Source organism: Silene latifolia, chromosome 11, assembly GCF_048544455.1.
Source record: "Silene latifolia isolate original U9 population chromosome 11, ASM4854445v1, whole genome shotgun sequence".
NCBI classification, from domain to species: Eukaryota; Viridiplantae; Streptophyta; class Magnoliopsida; order Caryophyllales; family Caryophyllaceae; genus Silene; species Silene latifolia.
In genome coordinates this window covers 141,346,363-141,365,590 of record NC_133536.1, presented here as the reverse complement: position 1 = coordinate 141,365,590, position 19,228 = coordinate 141,346,363, and positions in this window count along the sequence as shown.

Here is a 19,228-nt window from a genome sequence, read left to right as displayed (position 1 = left end):
GTCTTCAAATTTGCTATCCTTAAATCAAGGGGGTTGTTTTACAAAGACTTCTTCCTGTAGGTACCCATTTAGAAATGATGTCTTGACATCCATTTGGAAGAGTTTCATTCCCTTATGAGCTGCGAACGCTATTAGAAGTCTAATAGCTTCGAGACGAACAACAGGTGCAAAGATCTCATCATAATCTATTCCTTCTTGTTGATTATACCCTTGTACCACCAATCTTACCTTATTTCGAATTATGACCCCGACATCATCTAATTTATTTCTGAACACCCATCTGGTTCCAATAACAGATCGATCCTTGGGTCTGGGAACTAAGTGCCAAACTTTGTTCCGTTTGAATTGTTGAAGTTCCTCTTGCATAGCTATAATCCAATCTGATTCTGCAAGAGCTTCCTTGATATTTGTTGGTTCGATCGTAGATAGGAATGAATATAATGAGCAGGGGTTGTTCAAGGATCGTCTCGTTTGAACTCCCTTCTTAATATTGCCAAGAATATTATCCATTGGATGTGCACTCTTGTATTTCCATTTAGTTGAAGTACATGGCTCTTCATCATTATTTGAACTTGACCTAACTTCATTTGGCTCAGAGTTTGAGGAAGTTCCCCCTGAATCCAATCCTGGTGTTGTAGAAGAGCCGGGTATAACTTCGCGCTCATTACCTTGATTTGGATTCAATGTTATAGTAACATCGCCTGTAACATTAGATTGGGAATCCTTATCTTGAGACAATGTTATAGTATCATCAACTATAACTTTAGTTTTCTTCTTTTTACCTTTAGAAGAACGATCAAGTTCATCATTTATTCCTTCAATCTCATTATCCTTCGATTCTAATTCTGGGGGATCATCTCTGGAAAGACGAAAGTCAGGTTCGTCCAAGTCTTCTTCCTCATCCTGTAAGGGCTTATCAAACACGTTATCTTCATTAAAAATAACATGAATAGTTTCTTCAATACAAAGTGTTCTTTTATTGAAGACTTTGTAAGCCTTGATATGATCCGAATAACCTATAAAAATAGCCTCATCACTTCTAGGGTCGAACTTACTTAACCTATTTTTACCATTTTTATGTACTAAACCCTTACTCCCGAAACAACGAAGATGGAAAATATTAGGTTTGCGACCTCTTAGAAGTTCATAAGGGGTTTTCTTTAGGATAGGTCTTATCATAGCACGATTATGGATATAACATGAAGTACTAATAGCTTCAGCCCAAAAATTACGAGGTAAACCACTACATAAAAGCATTGTACGAGCCATATCTTCTAGTGTTCTATTCATACGTTCAACGACACCGTTTTGTTGAGGAGTTCTTGGTGCAGAAAAGTTATGTCCTACACCATTAGCTCTACAATATTCTATAAAGGCTTGATTATCAAATTTAGTGCCATGATCCGTACGAATAGACACAAGGCTAGTCTTATATTTATTTTGAACAAGTTTCATAAGACAATCAAATTCATCAAAAGTCTCATCTTTTGAATGAAGAAAGATAGGTCATACATACCTTGAGTAGTCATCTACGAGGACAAAGACATACCTGGATCCTCCTCTACTTCTTACCTTCATATGACCACATAAATCCATGTGTACCAGTTCCAGGGCTTGATTTGTGCTTACAACTCTTTTAGGTTTGAACGATGATCTCACATGTTTGCACCTAGCACACGTGTCACACATTTTTTCTTGGTCGAACTTGATCTTAGGTAATCCTTCAACCAAGTCCCATTTCTTGAGTTTGTTCAAGGTTAGTTAGCTAATGTGACCAAAACGTTTGTGCCACAAACAGGGATCATCAAGTGTAACTTTTATGCATGTAAAAGAGTTAGTAGGCATGACATTTAAATCTACCATATACACATTCCTTTTCCTATGGCCTTCAAGAATAACATTGCTTGTACCTTCAATTATAATGCGGCATCCATCAGTATGAAAAACAACCTTGTTACCTTTGTCGCATAGTTGAGATATGCTAAGCAGATTATGTTTGAGACCATCTACTAGATAGACATCACTGATTGCATGTGACTTAGAAATTCCAACTTTGCCCACACCAATCACTTTACCCTTCTTGTTGTCCCCAAACGTAACCTTTCCTCCGTTGAAAGGCTTGAGTGAAAGAAACAAATTCTTATCTCCGGTCATGTGCCTTGAGCATCCACTGTAAAGATACCATTGATTGTTTTCTTTCACCATTACCCGCAGAAAGACTTAGATACAGTTTTTAGGTACCCAAGCTAGGTTGGGTCCCTTATGATTAGTTACTCTATATACTAAATCCTTTCGTACCCAATCTTGTCTAATGGTCGTATTTTTAAACCTTGGGTAGTTTTGTCTAGGAGGGGTTCTAGGTGGGGTTCTAGGTTTAGTGAGATCTCTAGGTCACACATTGTCATTCTCCTTGTGGTTAGGTTTGCTTTGTTTGGAATGAAAAGAAGCTTGTGAAGGGATAGGTGTTTTTGTGCGATCAAAAGTCATATCATAGAACCAACGAAAGTTATTGTTGCTTTCTTCGTTAGGTTCTTTCGTAGGGGATTTTTCATCCTCGACTGTTGTGTCAACCGTTTTACCAAATTTGGTATTTTTTCGTATATCATGTACACGTTAGACACAATTGTCTTGGATGTGACCCTCAAATATTCAGGGAGATCAACATATTTTCTTTTTCTGAAATCGTAATCAGAAGGTGTTGATTTGCATTTAGAGTGATCTCTACGGCTGTAGCATTCATATCCTAACCCCATCTTCATATTATTGTCAGATTGTTCGGTTAGGAAGTTTAAGAATTTTGTGCTACCTTCCCACTTATCATGGACTTTCCTTGCGTGTAGAAGTAAGTCCTTTAGGTTCTTGATTTCTTCAAGGCATTTCATGTGATCTATGTCATTATCCTTCTTAACACAGATCAACTCAGTCTTAGATTCTTTCAATTGCTTTGTGAGAGAATCGATTTGTTTCTTTTGTTCTAAGATCACTGCTTCATCAGATGTAATCTTAGTCACTAGAAGTTCCTTGGCTTTTCTAAGTTCTAAAGTTATAGCTTCATTAGCTATAACTTTGGCTTGAAGGTGCTTAATATTAAGCTTTAGATCTAAAGTTATAGCTTCATTAGCTATAACTTTAGATTCTAATTTCTTCTTTTCAGCATTAGCAGTATCTAATGTTGTAGCTTTATCAGCTATAACTTTAGATTTTAACTTCTTAGCTTTAGCCTTTAGAGTATGATTCTCCTCAGCAATATTAAGAATATGTTCCTTTAAATCCTTTAGTTCCATATTCTGTTCATAACATTTATCGAGGGATTGCTCAAAGAATTCAATTAGGGCACTTTTGGACAATTTCTTAACACGTTTCTTTAGTTCAAGATAACTAACCCCATTGTCGTCATCTTCATCTGATTCTCCTAGAAAGCAATAGTTTGATTGAGAATTCGTGCTATCATTGTCGCTGTCGGAGATTAGGTCACGACTAACACTGCTAAGACAAAGGTTGGCTACTTCATCATCTTCGGATCCTTCAACATCTTCTGAGTCAAGATCTCCCCAATACGAAGCCATCATTTCTTGTTTGAACTCCTTCTTTGTCTTCTCGCGTCTTGCCTTGTCCTTGATTTTTTCCCATGTCGAACAATCCTTGATCATGTGCTCGGATTCTCCACACTTGAAGCAGCGTCTGTTAGCAAAAGATGCCTTTGATTCTGTTGCTTTCTTGTTAAACGTCTTGTTGTTGTTATAAGATGATTTTGCTTGTTTGTTTCGAAAGATTCTATTTTTAAACCGGCGTGCAAACAAGACGGTTTCATCTTCAATGTCGGAGTTAACATCTTCACTTTTCAAAGCCATACTTTTACCTCTGCTTGGTTCACCGTCATCGGCATTTAGAGTAATTTCATGGGCCATGAGGGCGCCAATGAGTTCTTGGTATGATAGGTTTTCAAGATCTCGCGATTCTTCCATTGCTATGACCTTGGCACGCCACTTTTTAGTTAGGCTCCTAAGAACCTTCCTAGCAATGTCCTCGTTGTTAAACTTTCTTCCTAGGTTTTTCAATTCATTTATGATACTTGAAAAACATGCGGGCATACTATCCAGGGACTTATTTGGCTCCATATTGAATAGCTCATATTTCTGTATTAACAGATCTATGCGGTGTTTCCTAATACTGGAAGTACCTTCATAAGCTAATTCAAGACCGTCCCATATTTCCTCAGCCGTCGAGCACGAAGAGAACCGGTCGAATTCATTAGTAGTCATGCCATTCTGCAATAGACTTATAGCTTTGGAATTCTTTTCAGCCTTCTTGTAGTCGGCCTCGATATAGTCCCCTTCCTTTTTCTCGTAAGTAGTGCCTTCAGTGGAAGCAACCAAAATTTTAACTGGTCCGTTTTGGATAATCTTTCAGCACTCCCAATCATGACCTTTCACATAGTGAGTCATCATGTTTTTCCATAATCCATAATTCTTCCCATCAAAGACGAGACACTTGAGATATTTGGAATCCATTTATCACGTGATAGGCAGCGGAAATATAAAACGATAAGATAAATAAAGATAGACAGATCAGCCTCTTTGCGGTTAGGCAATCAAGAGCACGATGCTCTGATACCAATTGAAGAGTCTATCAATCCGAAATACTCAAGAGAGGGGGGGTGAATTGAGGGTTAAAACTTTTACCTACTTTTTGTTTGTATATGTATAATTAATTATTTAAAGTTTATTGATTAAACTTTAACTAATTAACTAATTAATGAATAAGAACGAAATAAACAAACGAACGAAAGAGAGAGACACACGGTTTTTGAAGTGGTTCAGTTTCACAAATCAAAACCTACTTCCCCTATTCTCGATTAATAAATTTAGTACCTTTATACGGATTACAAATTTACTAACCCAACTCGTACAACTAACCCTAGTTGTAACTCAAGTGAGTACCGTTAAATACTCTAGTGACTAACTTACGCTAATAAGAAAGCACTTAATGATTCTACTAAAAGTTCACGTTAATGAACGAGTAAGAAATCTATTGAGCACTATTATCTTATAACAATAACGAACGAATGAATGCACGAGTTAATAAACACACGACCTTTTCGAAAATTGCAAAAACGATTTTCTTGTTTTGAAACACACGGTTTTTTGCTCTTAAAAATAAAATCAATTTATGCTTAAAGGTCTTTTGTTTTAATGATGTAAGTATGGAGTATTTATAGTAAAAGAGGAGCAAGGGTTTCGGTTTAGCAAAAACCCTAAATGTCGTGTGGAAGTCTTGTAAAGCAATAAAGAATTGGGTTAAATCTTCCTTAATTCTTCTCCAAGACTTGCCTTAATAAATAATATCTTCCTATCTTAACAACTCACCAATATCTTGGAGATTAGGAAAGATAATATAAGGAGACAAAAAATCTCTAACAAATATTATCCTAATACCTTAACCCTTATCCAAGCAAAGGCTCATTGCGAAAGAAAGAAATTACTATTCACGTTTTACTGTGCACGGCACTGTTCACGCGGCAATATTTATCCCTAATATTTTTATAAGATAGAAAGGAATAAATCAAATAATAAAGAAATAATAAATCTCTAATCAAATATTATTTTAAAGAATTACTCAATCTTTTCCTTCTATCTTTGCAAAAATAATATCTTATAAGATAGGAAAGAATAAATCAAAATAATATAAAAGAGATATTAAATCTCTAATCAAATATTATAAAGATTTACATAAAACCCTAACTTGTACAAAGAATAACCGTGTATGAGGAAGACACGACTCATAAGCCCAATCCTCTTTCACGAAAACCCTAGGTAAGATAAATTAGGTTTAGGGTGTTTTAGAGTATGTAGAAACTAGAAACCCTAATTAACAAGATGTCTCAACATATAAGTTAATTCAATCATAATTACTAATTACAAGCTCATAGTAAACCATACTCAATATTAAAATAAGCTCCCTTGTAAAACAAATACTTTTACTAAAACATTTAAAAAGGTTTTCCAAAAACAATTTAAAAACTATTTTGTCGTGTGTTTTATAAACTTCACATCTCAATGTTAAAGTAGAAGAGTTATAACACTGAGTTCTTTTATAAGCAATGTTATAGCTGTGAAGCTATAACTTTACTTACTTAAGAATTGCATTCTTAAGTTACCATTACAAGACAACGACCTACACTAATCTAATCTTCTTAGGAGATCTTCGAATGTAGGCTCCTTTAATATCCAAGCTTGATTAATCTTTAAATGAGCTTTATCTTCTCAAGTACGCTTGAATAATACTTTAATAACTTGTATGATCTTGATCTTTGATTGAGGCTTGATCACGATATACTTCCATCAGAATTCCTTAATGCTCGTAATGAATAAGTCCAATCTAAAAGACTAAACAAACAATTACGCGCAACGAGTATATGAAATATAAATAACTCTTGACATCATTAAAACTTACAAACATCCGTCAAAGCTTCTCTCCTAGATCTCGTAGAAACTCAACAAAAAGATGCCTTTTTTGACAAAAATTCAGAAAAGTTATAATTTCTGACGGAATTTTCGTCAGAAAAATTGACTTTTATATAAAAAAACGTCAATTTAAAAATGTGGATGGTAAAACTTCAGCAAAGCGCTGGGAAGTTTTAATAGTCTGCTTTTGACTTAAGATCCGAACTTTGGGCGAATACCAAATACATGACATTGTTTAAATTTATAACTACAAAACAACTCTAACTGAAAGTGTGCAACACAGTATGCAACTTTAACTACGGGTTTGGTGTTGAACTGAGGTAGTTTACACCAGATGACCACATAGTTACCACTAAGGCAACATTATCAGTTTGTGTGAAAATTTCATGAAACCATGAACAGATGAATTAGGATCATAATTCAAAGGATGAACACAAGGTCTCTACAATTTACTAGAATTCAAGCTCTATGTAAGAGGACTTCTTTCAATTTTACGTGTTTTACTTAATGCCAGCTATAACTATGTCGTAATGTTAAGACGATTTAAGCAAGGGTATCTCAGAATTAAAATGTTTGTTAGCTTTATAATTTTTACTAAAAGATCTTTTAATCATGGCATAATTGTAGAAAATAAAAACATGAGCAAACTATTTAATTAAGCTAACTCAATTTCATCATTCACATCCAACAATAAATTTTAGGAGGCCTAGATTCAAACTCTGAAGCTCCTAATCTTATTATTATTACTCTGTTAACGAACTTGGCAAAGCGAGTTAACATGATAATCAAAGCTAACTCTACACGATCAATAAAATTTCAAGGAGGCCCCACCCCTGTCTGATAGCGAATAAATCTGCCTCTATCCACCTATGTTCGATCCCACCACCTCACCATAGCGAGGGCCTTTGAGGCCTTAGAGCATGTGTTGGAGTTGAAAATGATACTATATATACCGAAAATGGAAACAAAGAATCATAAATAGAATAAGTAATAAAATAATAGAAATTGTTACTTCTAACCTTGAAAACGTCTCCAACTGTAGCTTTGCCGTGGTGAATCAGGACGGCAGCAATATAGAAGTAGAGCGCATTAGTGCAGTAAAGAGCAAGAAAGGAGAAACCAAAGCCTGCACCACTAATAAGTCCCAAACGAATGCCGCTTTTCACTGGAGCGTCGCTTTTCTTGTTGTATAAGTCCATCACCTTTTCCTCTACAGAAAATGAAGCAACTATCATGATGTTGCCTAATGCATCATTTGCAACATGGCTTGCTTCTTCATACATTAGCTGCACGATACATTAAACTTGAAAATTTCTATTTTAGTGGTGATGTTTATTAATTTCATGCAAGAAAATATTGATATGACGGAGTTTCAAAGTTTGATCTATGTAATTCTGATAACCAGACTTTGCTAAAAGACGCGTAAATATTACAAAACTTATTCTAATCTGGATAAACTGACCAAAGGTTCAAATTTACCCAAAAGGATAGCTCCAAAATGACACGACTTAAATACTCTAAATAATCCAATTCAGGTCATAGCTGGGCTGAATTTTTTAAATTCACCAGTTCAAAAATGTCCTCGACACAAAAATGTCGCCGACTCAAAACCACTTACACTAGAATGATGTTATCGAAAATGATGAGATCCAAAATGTCATGGAGTTACTACTTTTTACATTTAAATTTATCTACATAACAACCTACATAAAAGATGCGCCACGACCCAATCTAAGTTGAAATACATAAAACACCCAAAATGACCTCACAAAATACCTGACTAGTAAAAACTGAAGACCCAACTTGAAACAAGTTGTGGCCAGAATGATTCGTCACGAACCAATCTAAGCGAAAATTCACAATATACCTTACGTGACCCAACTTAAACTCTGCCCCGAATCCTACACAACCCCAATGACACAACGATCATGAAAATCTAAATGTTTTGTCTTTAAATGAAAAGTTCAGTATCATACTCATATCCGTGTGGAGATGTGTCAACAGTCAAAGTAACATAGACCCAAGCTGTGGGTATCATCGTCAAGCGGTCTTACAAGCAGATATATATTTTTCTGACAATGCTTCGGAAACAAAATACTAAGAACTAAAAATTTGTGACGAACTCACCTTAGCATCCACACTGAAAATATGCCGACGTTGCCATTCCTAGCCACGTTAATAGAGGACGAACAACATCCAAATATAGATATAGTTTCACAAAATTGGACTTTAAATAATATTAAACAAGAACTGCTAAACATTTCAAGGAATTAATTCAAATCGAATAAAATAAACAGCTAGGATTGGTAATGGATGAGGTGAAGATGTTGCGAGTGCTGGTGGTGGTGGACGTCAGTGATGATGGTGGTCGACAACAGTAGGAGGATGCCAGGGTGGCCGAAGAAGGATAATCTGGAAAAGAAGAAAAGGAAGAAGGAAAGAGAAAATGAGAAATGGTAAAAAAGAAGAAAAGGAAGAGAGGTTGTCGGAGGGAGGGACACTGGTGGTGGCCGCCCGATGTGGTCACGCCGGTGAGGTTGCCGGAGGGAGAGAAGGTCGGGGTTTGGGGGTTAGGGTTTGGGAGTGAGAGTTAGGGTGAAAACTCTGAAAGTGATTTGGGGAAAGTGAATGAACTATCGTTTTTTTTTTTTTTTTTTTTTGGTACATTGAACTATCGTTTTTTTTAATGTTTTTAAAACTTCTGACGAATATTCCGACAAACCCTTACTTTTTCAGTGTATTAGGAGGATTGACTTCTGTGATGGATATTCCGTCAGAAAACCTGACTTTTCTGATGCAATTTCCGTCAGGAAACCGTCACATAATATTAACGTCGTTGTCACTATTCACCGAGCAACTTTTATCTGACGTATTTTCCGTCAGAATTCAATTTCTGTCAGGTTTCCTTATTATCAAACGGGTTTTTATTCCCGTCACTTTAACGCCTTAATTTAGTAGTGAGAAAACATGATGAACAAGTGAAATAATTAACATGGATTAACAAGTAATTAAGTGAAAGAGTAAAAGAGTAAAGAAATATAGCAACTTTAAGAACATGAACAATAATAATGAAGGAAATAAAGAATAAAACCCTTGAGTAATGAAAATTGTCACCTTCTTCAAATACAAGAATTTCTCAACAAAATGACTAGATCTAAGCTTGAATGTGGAGAAATTAAAGAACAATTAAGAAAAGATTAAAGTAATTAAATATTATTAAGGTAGTAGATTCCTAATTAACCCTTTAATAAGGTATATCTTCCCTAGTGGAGAATGAGTATTTATACTAATACAAGAATTATAGGCTAATTATATAATTTTGAATCTTGGAAGGCAAGGTGGGGGCCGCTCGGATTGGCTTAGGAGCCGCCAGAGCGCTCTGTTTCATTGATGAGCCCTACTGTGGAATCCGCCCGGGTCCTGCTGGAGCTCGCCCGGATTGGCGGGATCCCCCCGGGTCCTCCTGTCAGCCACCTCGATTGGGCTGTCTTGGCCTTCTTTCTATTCTGCTGCCCCTGGATCCATGGGGATCCTTCTAGGTAGGGAGGACTTGGTCTAATTTGCTTTAAGACTTGCTATAAGTTTTTGGTTTCCGTCTCCTCTTCATGCTTGGTCATTAGTACCGTCAATTAGGCTCCTAAATGCTCCGTTTATGCATGATTTCCGCCCATTTTGCTTCCTTTCCTAAAAAAGAGCTAAAATCCAATAGAAAAGCAAATAAGAAGAAAAAGACGTCGAAATGACCATAATAAGTGCAAAGCATGTAAAACGAGGTCCATTTAGGAGTTAAAAGTGCGCTTTTTTTTTCACCACATCAAATATTGTAATACCCCGTATTTTATATAATAAATTAAATGGATATTATTATATATTAATTATTATACATTTCATATTACTAATTATATCGGGTTAATTGTTGAGTCGATAATTACGTTAAGTTATCGAGCTAAGTTAATTAAGACGGGTTTATAAGGAATTCGAAAGGTGAGCTAAACAATTAACCTCGACCCATTTGAGCTGGCCCAGTACACGTCCAGCCCAAAATAACCCTAACCCTAATAATAACCCTAACCCTAATAGTACCTACCCCAACCCGCCTCCCTCATTGCTCACTACCTCAAACCGCCTCCCTCCTTCACCAACACCAAAACATCAGATTTCACGCATAGAGAGGGAGAGAGAGTGGCCGTGGGTGTTGACAGCGAAGCAAGGAAGAGCTAGGGACTATTGTCGACGGCCGTGGGTGGCCCTGGTGGCGGTTGTGGTGGCGGAAAAAGGTAAGAGTCAACCCTTTCCTCTGTTTTCATCTTTCTGTCGAGTTATTGGTGGTTGTTTCGTGTCTTATAGGGGCGTTTATGGCGGTTGTTGAAGAGGTATAGGAGTAGAGTGGTGTGAGACGAGTGACTTGGTGGTCGTTGGGGTGGTTTTGGGTGGTGTTGGTGGCCGTGAAAGGCGGCAGCGACAGGGGGGATAGCAACGGGTTTTAGCAGGGGGTTTTTCAGGCGGTTTAGATGGTTAAGTTGGGGTGGCACCACCGTGGACTCGGGGGTCGAACAGTGGTGCCACGGCGTCCGGGGTTCGTGGGCTGACGGCGAACAGGTAGGTGGTGGTTTGGCAGGGGATGAGTGAGAGCTGCGGTGGTTGCAGGTCGAGAACAAAGGGCGTATGGGGAGGCACGGTGGTGAACCAGACCAAACGACGGCGCTGGTTTGACTCGCCGGCGGCAGTCGACCCCAGTGGGGGTGGTCGTTGGTGGCTGGGTCAGAGTGGGTGTGTAACACCCCCGTACACCAGAACGCCTTACCAAGGACCATTCCAGTATATGACGGTGTCACCATCTCGGTTTCCCGAGGAGGTATATCAAATTAGACAATACAAGAACAATATTACATCATTAGAGAATCTGTTACAATACCATTCTATTCAAGTTCCCTAGAACACAGTTCAATTACAACACTTGTGATTCTACATCTCTAGACCAGTAGCGTGATGACTCGATCCCTCCAATCCCAGCAGCGGTAATCAACAATACCTGCTAAGCCAACTGCTCACCATCCCCGAATGGATCACCGCAGATATCACAAAACAACACGGGGTCAGTACTGACTAATCAAATAAAAGATAAGACAATAAAGTAAGTAGCTGATCATTCACTATCCCAACTCACCACCACGTACACACACACCGACTACACACGAAGTGCGTAGTCCTGCCAGATTACCCATCGCAACAGGTAATCCTCGCCGCCAGTGGGTGACCGCAGCCCATCCCCACCTAGTCCAGCTCCTCAACGAGCGACTAACAGTCCCTGTCCCTTAATGTGCACATCCCCTCTCGTGGCGGGTTCCACGGAGGGCGAACTAGGGTGTGAAGCCACTCCCGCAAGTGACTCCACCACAATCTCAATCACAACATCACAGCTGTCACACGACAACGTCAACATTACCACAACCACTATACTCCGATGATCAGCGGATAGCCATGATTCACAATAAAATCATAAAATTCAATTCAATTAACAGTAGACTGAGTAGGGAGACCCTACCTCATATCAAAGCATGAAAGACTTCCATCTATAGCCACGCACAACTCCATTAAGCACCCTAACAATGGTAACCATATCCTATTACACAACTATACTCAAATAATCATACAAAAGGACACAAGGCAGCAACTTACCTAACCTTGCACACCGGTGACGACATAGACAACCACCATTCACGATCACCTCGCTCTGCGAATCCCGACGTTCCCATGGTAGGGGTTAGGCTAACTCCTTAGAGGTATGAGGCTATGGAGTGATAGAAAAAGGGGATGGTCTAGGGTTAGAGAAAGAGAAACTGTCGAGGAAATGAGAAAATAGAAATGAATCTCGCGAACTCGCATTTATAATAACGCGTCGACAGCCGCCATACTCGGTCGAGTATAGGAATACTCGGCCGAGTAGACTCCACTCGGTCGAGTATTGGTGGTACTCGGCCGAGTGGCCTCCGCTAGGTCGAGTAACTAATCAAAATGTCTCCTATCACCAGTCTGATCTCCCACCAATCATTCCTAAGGTCTGTTTAGTCAACATGGTCAGTCAACAACGCTCCTACAAATCCTGGGTGTTACAGTCTTCCCCCCTTAAAAGAACTTCGTCCCCGAAGTTCAGCCCGCACGACCCTCCCTGCAATATTACATACCATGACCTTAACCATCTTCACGAAGGTACACAAACTCACAATATCCATACATTACCACCAGCTAACCTACTCGACAACAATCATCTATCACCGCTACCTTTCTAAACAGTAACCTATTCACCAAACAGTATTCGCCCTAAACCTACACAAATATGCAATTGCAACACTTTACACAATGTAAGAAAACCATACACACTTGTACTACCACGTTCCATACGTTTATATTTAAATACACGAATGTAAGGCGATACACCATTGCGAAGCACATAAATACACCATCACCACATTCCGAACACGTATATCATTTATCATCAATTGAATCGAATCTTCATATTACTTGATACCCTTGCGCCATAAAACTTTTCATATTAATTGAATACAACATAGATGCAGCTCAAAGAGAACATAATTGTAAACCAGTAATCCCGAATGTGAGCATACCTAGCATACATATGATTCTAAATATTTCATAAAATTAACCACTTATACATAATTAAGATACATTTTTCATAAATAAAATACTTGTCATAACACTTGAGTTGAGACCCCCGTGTATAATATAATCTTTATATTACTCGAATCCACATAGCTATCGCTTCAAGGAAACATCGACATAAGCTATCGCTTCAAGAAAACATGAACATAAATTCCGAATGCTAACTACATACTTGTGATCAAAATCATAGGTGTAACTAAACACACATCTTACATAACTAAATACTTAATTCTGCGACATTACTCTTCCCCTCTTAAAGGAACTTCGTCCCCGAAGTTCACTATTAACTAAAGCTAACGCGCACCCCATGACGGTGACATTACTCATAGACCCTTGTAGCATACCCCAGATTATGACACTACATACTCGTGACTCATAAGGACCAAGACATTACAAAGAACTTAATACGTATGACACGGTCCGAATAATTAATGAGAAATGGCAGAGTGACGGGAAAATCGTTGAGGTAATTTTCACTGTAACCAAACATATCTCCATATAAAACTTATTACAACCACTACGCTGGTTGCGTAAGGTGTTACCTTTCACATAATTTCAATGGTTCGAGTCTTCCTCCCTGAAACCACTCAAGTTCCTGACAACCAAGCAACGTCGTAACACAAACATTCTCAATCACGTATCCATGGTATAACTATCATTCACCTATGTGGATTATTATGGTTTAAAATAACGTGATAAGACATGGGCCACTCCTCTATACAGTTATCATATAAACTTAACCTGTGCCTTCTGTTACCTCAACATTCGGCCGAGTATGAAGGCTACTCGGTCGAGTGAGCAATACTCGGTCGAGTGAATTTGTTTACTCGGCCGAGTGAGCTCTACTCGGTCGAGTACGGCGTATACTCGGCCGAGTTTTCATATCCAGAAGGCGTTTTAACAATTTTACATAGAGTGTTCACAATTAACCTGCACAATCCTTTCCGCAGCAGTAACAAACATAACAAATCCCAACCAGAGTCGACATTCCACACATCTGCCTACGATAATTAGCTAACTAACGGCCTTATGGCCAGATACAGTCATCCAACGAAAAATACCAAATACCGAAAGCAACATCTAAAGAAGAGATAATAAATCTGACACAACAAAACAAGTCTATCACCACCAAATAAGTCTAACATCCAAGAAATCAACTAAATCAGTCTAACATCCAAGATCAAAGAACGAGGACCCTCCTCCATGTCATCACCGCCACCGCGCCGCAGGTACCGCACCCGAACTCCCCGCACTGGAAAACCTCGCCGCCGAGTAGTCTCCTCCGGTGATCGCCGGAGTTGGCTCCCCACGGTCCCGCGAGGTAGCCAAACTCGGTCTCCTCCGGAGGTCTCCAGAAACTCGGGTCCACCCCATAACTGTGGAACACTCCCGTATCCACTCCTGGTCCTCTCCACCAAACAGCCGTGCCAAATCGGTCCCGATGCCCCGATTAAGGGTCATCTCATGAAGGTTGCGGAGCACCAAAGTAGAAGAGATCCGCTCAGCCAGCTCATGAGGCTGCATCCTAGGGTCGTGCACCGTAGGGTACGGCGAGAACTGGTAGGGGTGGTAAGGGTAGGAGTCGGGGACAGAGTAAGAGGGCTCAGACACAACTGGGTCTCCCCTAGGCTGCCTAACTCCACGACGCTCCCTAGATGGGGGAGGTGCCTGCTGCTGCCACTCAGGCACGGTGACAGGCTCAGGTAAGTCCAGAAGGATCCGCGGGTCAATCAGGTAAGACTGGGGCTCAGGTCTAGGGATGCCACAAGGTTCCCACTCGGCCAAATGATCAACAACAGGGAGATGAGCTGGGTCCGGAAGCACCATCCACATAGTCCCTCTCACCCTCCAAGCATACGACCCATCATCCATCTTCCTCAACCATCGGTTCTGACGCCAATACTGGGCGTCCATGGTAGGTACAACCTCAACATACTCATTCCCCTCAGGAGGTGGGGCCTCAAAGTCGGCCAGTCGCTGAGCTAGGCGGGTCACTATGGCCCCGCAAGCAATAAATCGGGTCTCAGACTGTGCCATGCGCTCCAGACTAGAGCACACTATCCCAGGGGCACTGTAGTAAAACGGTTTCCGGCGGTGGAGGTTAAGGTAGGACACAAGAAGCATGACCTCGTGAGAGTTGAGTTTACTCACGTCCTCTCTCGAGTAAAGTAGACAGGTCAACATCCTTAGAAACATACGAAGGGAAACGTCTTTGAATATCATTAATCAACATGGCACGACGGTAGGGGCGGGGTCCGCTATCAAATAAGGTAGGTACTGAGGTGCGCCACTGTTCTTGGCCAAGTGACTAAGATAGTCATCCTCCTCAGCCTCTAAACCTAAATGGTCAGCCAACTCATCCAGGGTAAGCTCATGATCCCTATTCATGAGACGAAAAGAGATGGTCTTTCCCTTCTTATCATACACAAAAGAACTCAAAAACTCTAGGGTCAAGTGAGGGTATGATTTCTTTCTCAAGTGATACAACCCCTCCATGCCCAAAATTTTGAAAATGTGAATTATGTCTTCCTTAATCCCCCAGTCTCAAGAATACTAGGGTTGACACAACGGGTGGGGCGAAAAGGACGACGCATAAGAGCCACGAAAGCCTTACGATGATCAAAGTTAGCGAAAATTGCGATGGATGAGCGCCACCGGCGGTACAACCGGTTCACTGCTACCTTGCCCAACCTCGAGTTGGACCTCCGCGCGAGGTCTCTTGTTGGGTAAACCTCTAGTTTTCACCATACTGCAAGAAAAACATATTTAACAAAGGATTGACACTTGAAAGTTCTTAACACAAAAGACGGACTGTTCTTCTTGTATATCGATTTTGGAATAAGCTTTGGAAGATAAACTATCGGAAATCACCATGTATTTTACAATTCACCTAGTTTTAAGTTTTCAATTTGCTTCAAATCAGGAAATACTCATCAACAATAAGAAGAATTGCGTTTTTCTAACCCTAGAATTCAGAGAGTGAATTTTAACTCATGAAATCAATCAACCAAAGATGTACACAAGTCCTATATGTGTTCACATTCGAAAATCAAATAGTTTAGGACAAGATTCAGATTGTTTTTAACAAGAAATCGAAATATAGTATACTAATACACAATGCCTTTGAAAACAATAAAGGAATTTGAGTTTAAATCTTACCTTAAACTGAGTTAGGGCAACTAAGGACAAGTATGGCACCAAGATTTTACCCAAAAGCTTGAGAGAAGAGGAGTATGGAGTTTTAGAGAGAAGAAAAGATGAAGATGGGAGGCGGAAATAAGAAAGAAAGGCACGAATTTAGGGTTTTTGTATAACCCGTAATTGGCCTGCTACAGCAACACTCGGTCGAGTGTTGGGAATACTCGGCCGAGTGTTCACTACTCGGTCGAGTGCTTACGATACTCGGCCGAGTGTGCAATACTCGGTCGAGTACCATTATTACTCGGTCGAGTTTTGAGGACCAGAATAGATTATTATTCTAACAAAATGGGCACTCGGTTATGTAACTTGACACTCGGCCGAGTTTGGTCTACTCGGTCGAGTACTTGCATCTACTCGATCTAATTTTCAAATAAATAAGGAAGGAGTCGTAACTTTTCACTGTTCTCGCAAAACCAAATAACATCGTTCGGAGTTCCGGATTCCTCGTCACAATTAAAGCGATTCCTACCACGTAAACACACAACAACACGTATATCCGCCCATTCATCTCTAAACAATCATTACTTTCACTTTATCCCTCACTATACCAAGAAGCTATTTTACTGTACCCATAAGGCACATGCCACAATCCAATTATGGTAATTACCAGGTTTAGCTCTATATCACATCATTTCCACTTCTGCTAATCACCAAACATACACCTTATTCACATTTGTAACACAATAATTCCACACCTAACACGTCCCAAACAAAACAAATTGATTAAGTTGTCATTGATCACACATTGCAATAATTCCATATTCACTTCCACTTTTCTACACATTTAACTAACACATATCACTCTAGTAATAGATACACACACAATGGATGCACACAGCACGCAACACTTAGCAACCCACGACTCACACTAGCTACCCTTTTCCCGTGTCTGGCTTAAGTCCGATGGGGCCATGATTTTGAAATGAGGGCGCCTACTCACCCAAAATCTAGCATCGGCTGGGGCTCCCAACGTACATACACCAGGTTCATTTTAATTGACACCCTATGTTCATTATTTTCCTTAGTTCAGGTTCCAAAATCGTCGGCTCTGATACCACTTTGTAACACCCCCGTACACCAGAACGCCTTACCAAGGACCATTCCAGTATATGACGGTGTCACCATCTCGGTTTCCCGAGGAGGTATATCAAATTAGACAATACAAGAACAATATTACATCATTAGAGAATCTGTTACAATACCATTCTATTCAAGTTCCCTAGAACACAGTTCAATTACAACACTTGTGATTCTACATCTCTAGACCAGTAGCGTGATGACTCGATCCCTCCAATCCCAAAGCGGTAATCAACAATACCGCTAAGCCAACTGCTCACCATCCCCGAATGGATCACCGCAGATATCACAAAACAACACGGGGTCAGTACTGACTAATCAAATAAAAGATAAGACAATAAAGTAAGTAGCTGATCATTCACTATCCCAACTCACCTCCTCGTACACACACACCGACTACACACGAAGTGCGTAGTCCCGCAGATTACCCATCGCAAGGTAATCCTCGCCGCCGGTGGGTGACCGCAGCCCATCCCCACCTAGTCCAGCTCCTCAACGAGCGAGTAATGATCCCCGTCCCTTAATGTGCACATCCCCTCTCGTGGCGGGTTCCACGGAGGGCGAACTAGGGTGTGAAGCCACTCCCGCAAGTGACTCCACCACAATCTCAATCACAACATCACAGCTGTCACACGACAACGTCAACATTACCACAACCACTATACTCCGATGATCAGCGGATAGCCATGATTCACAATAAAATCATAAAATTCAATTCAATTAACGATGAGATCGAGTAGGGAGACCCTACCTCATATCAAAGCATGAAAGACTTCCATCTATAGCCACGCACAACTCCATTAAGCACCCTAACAATGGTAACCATATCCTATTACACAACTATACTCAAATAATCATACAAAAGGACACAAGGCAGCAACTTACCTAACCTTGCACACCGGTGACGACATAGACAACCACCATTCACGATCACCTCGCTCCGCGAATCCCGACGTTCCCATGGTAGGGGTTAGGCTAACTCCTAAGAGGTATGAGGCTATGGAGTGATAGAAAAAGGGGATGGTCTAGGGTTAGAGAAAGAGAAACTGTCGAGGAAATGAGAAAATAGAAATGAATCTCGCGAACTCGCATTTATAATAACGCGTCGACAGCCGCCATACTCGGTCGAGTATAGGAATACTCGGCCGAGTAGACTCCACTCGGTCGAGTATTGGTGGTACTCGGCCGAGTGGCCTCCGCTAGGTCGAGTAACTAATCAAAATGTCTCCTATCACCAGTCTAATCTCCCACCAATCATTCCTAAGGTCTGTTTAGTCAACATGGTCAGTCAACAACGCTCCTACAAATCCTGGGTGTTACAGGGTGTTGGGTCTGGTGGTTGACACGGTGGAGAGGTGGCGCGTGTGAGCGTGGGGATTCGAGTGAAGGGACGGTGGTTGTGGACGGGTTGTTTTAGTTTGAAACGGGTTTTGTCATAGTTTAATCGTTATGTTTCGTTAATTGGTCGTATGGTTAATTAATTAATTTAGTTCCCGAGTCTTCTAAATAATTTATTTAATTTAATTTCCGAGTTATTTAAATAATTAAAGACGGGTTTCGAGTCGGGTGTGTTAAAAGAGAAAAGTTACTATAACGGGGAAGTTTCCATTTTAAGAAATTCTACTTTAGTAACTTTCTATTTTGGGAAGTTGGGTCATATACTAATCGGGTTATTTTAGTTATCAGTTGGGCATAAGTTTGGTGTCGGGATTGTATTTCGGGAAGCTTCTATTTTGGGAGATTTCTATATTTAGTAGTTAGTAATTATAAATATTATAATTGTTTTAGGTGACGGATTCGTGAAG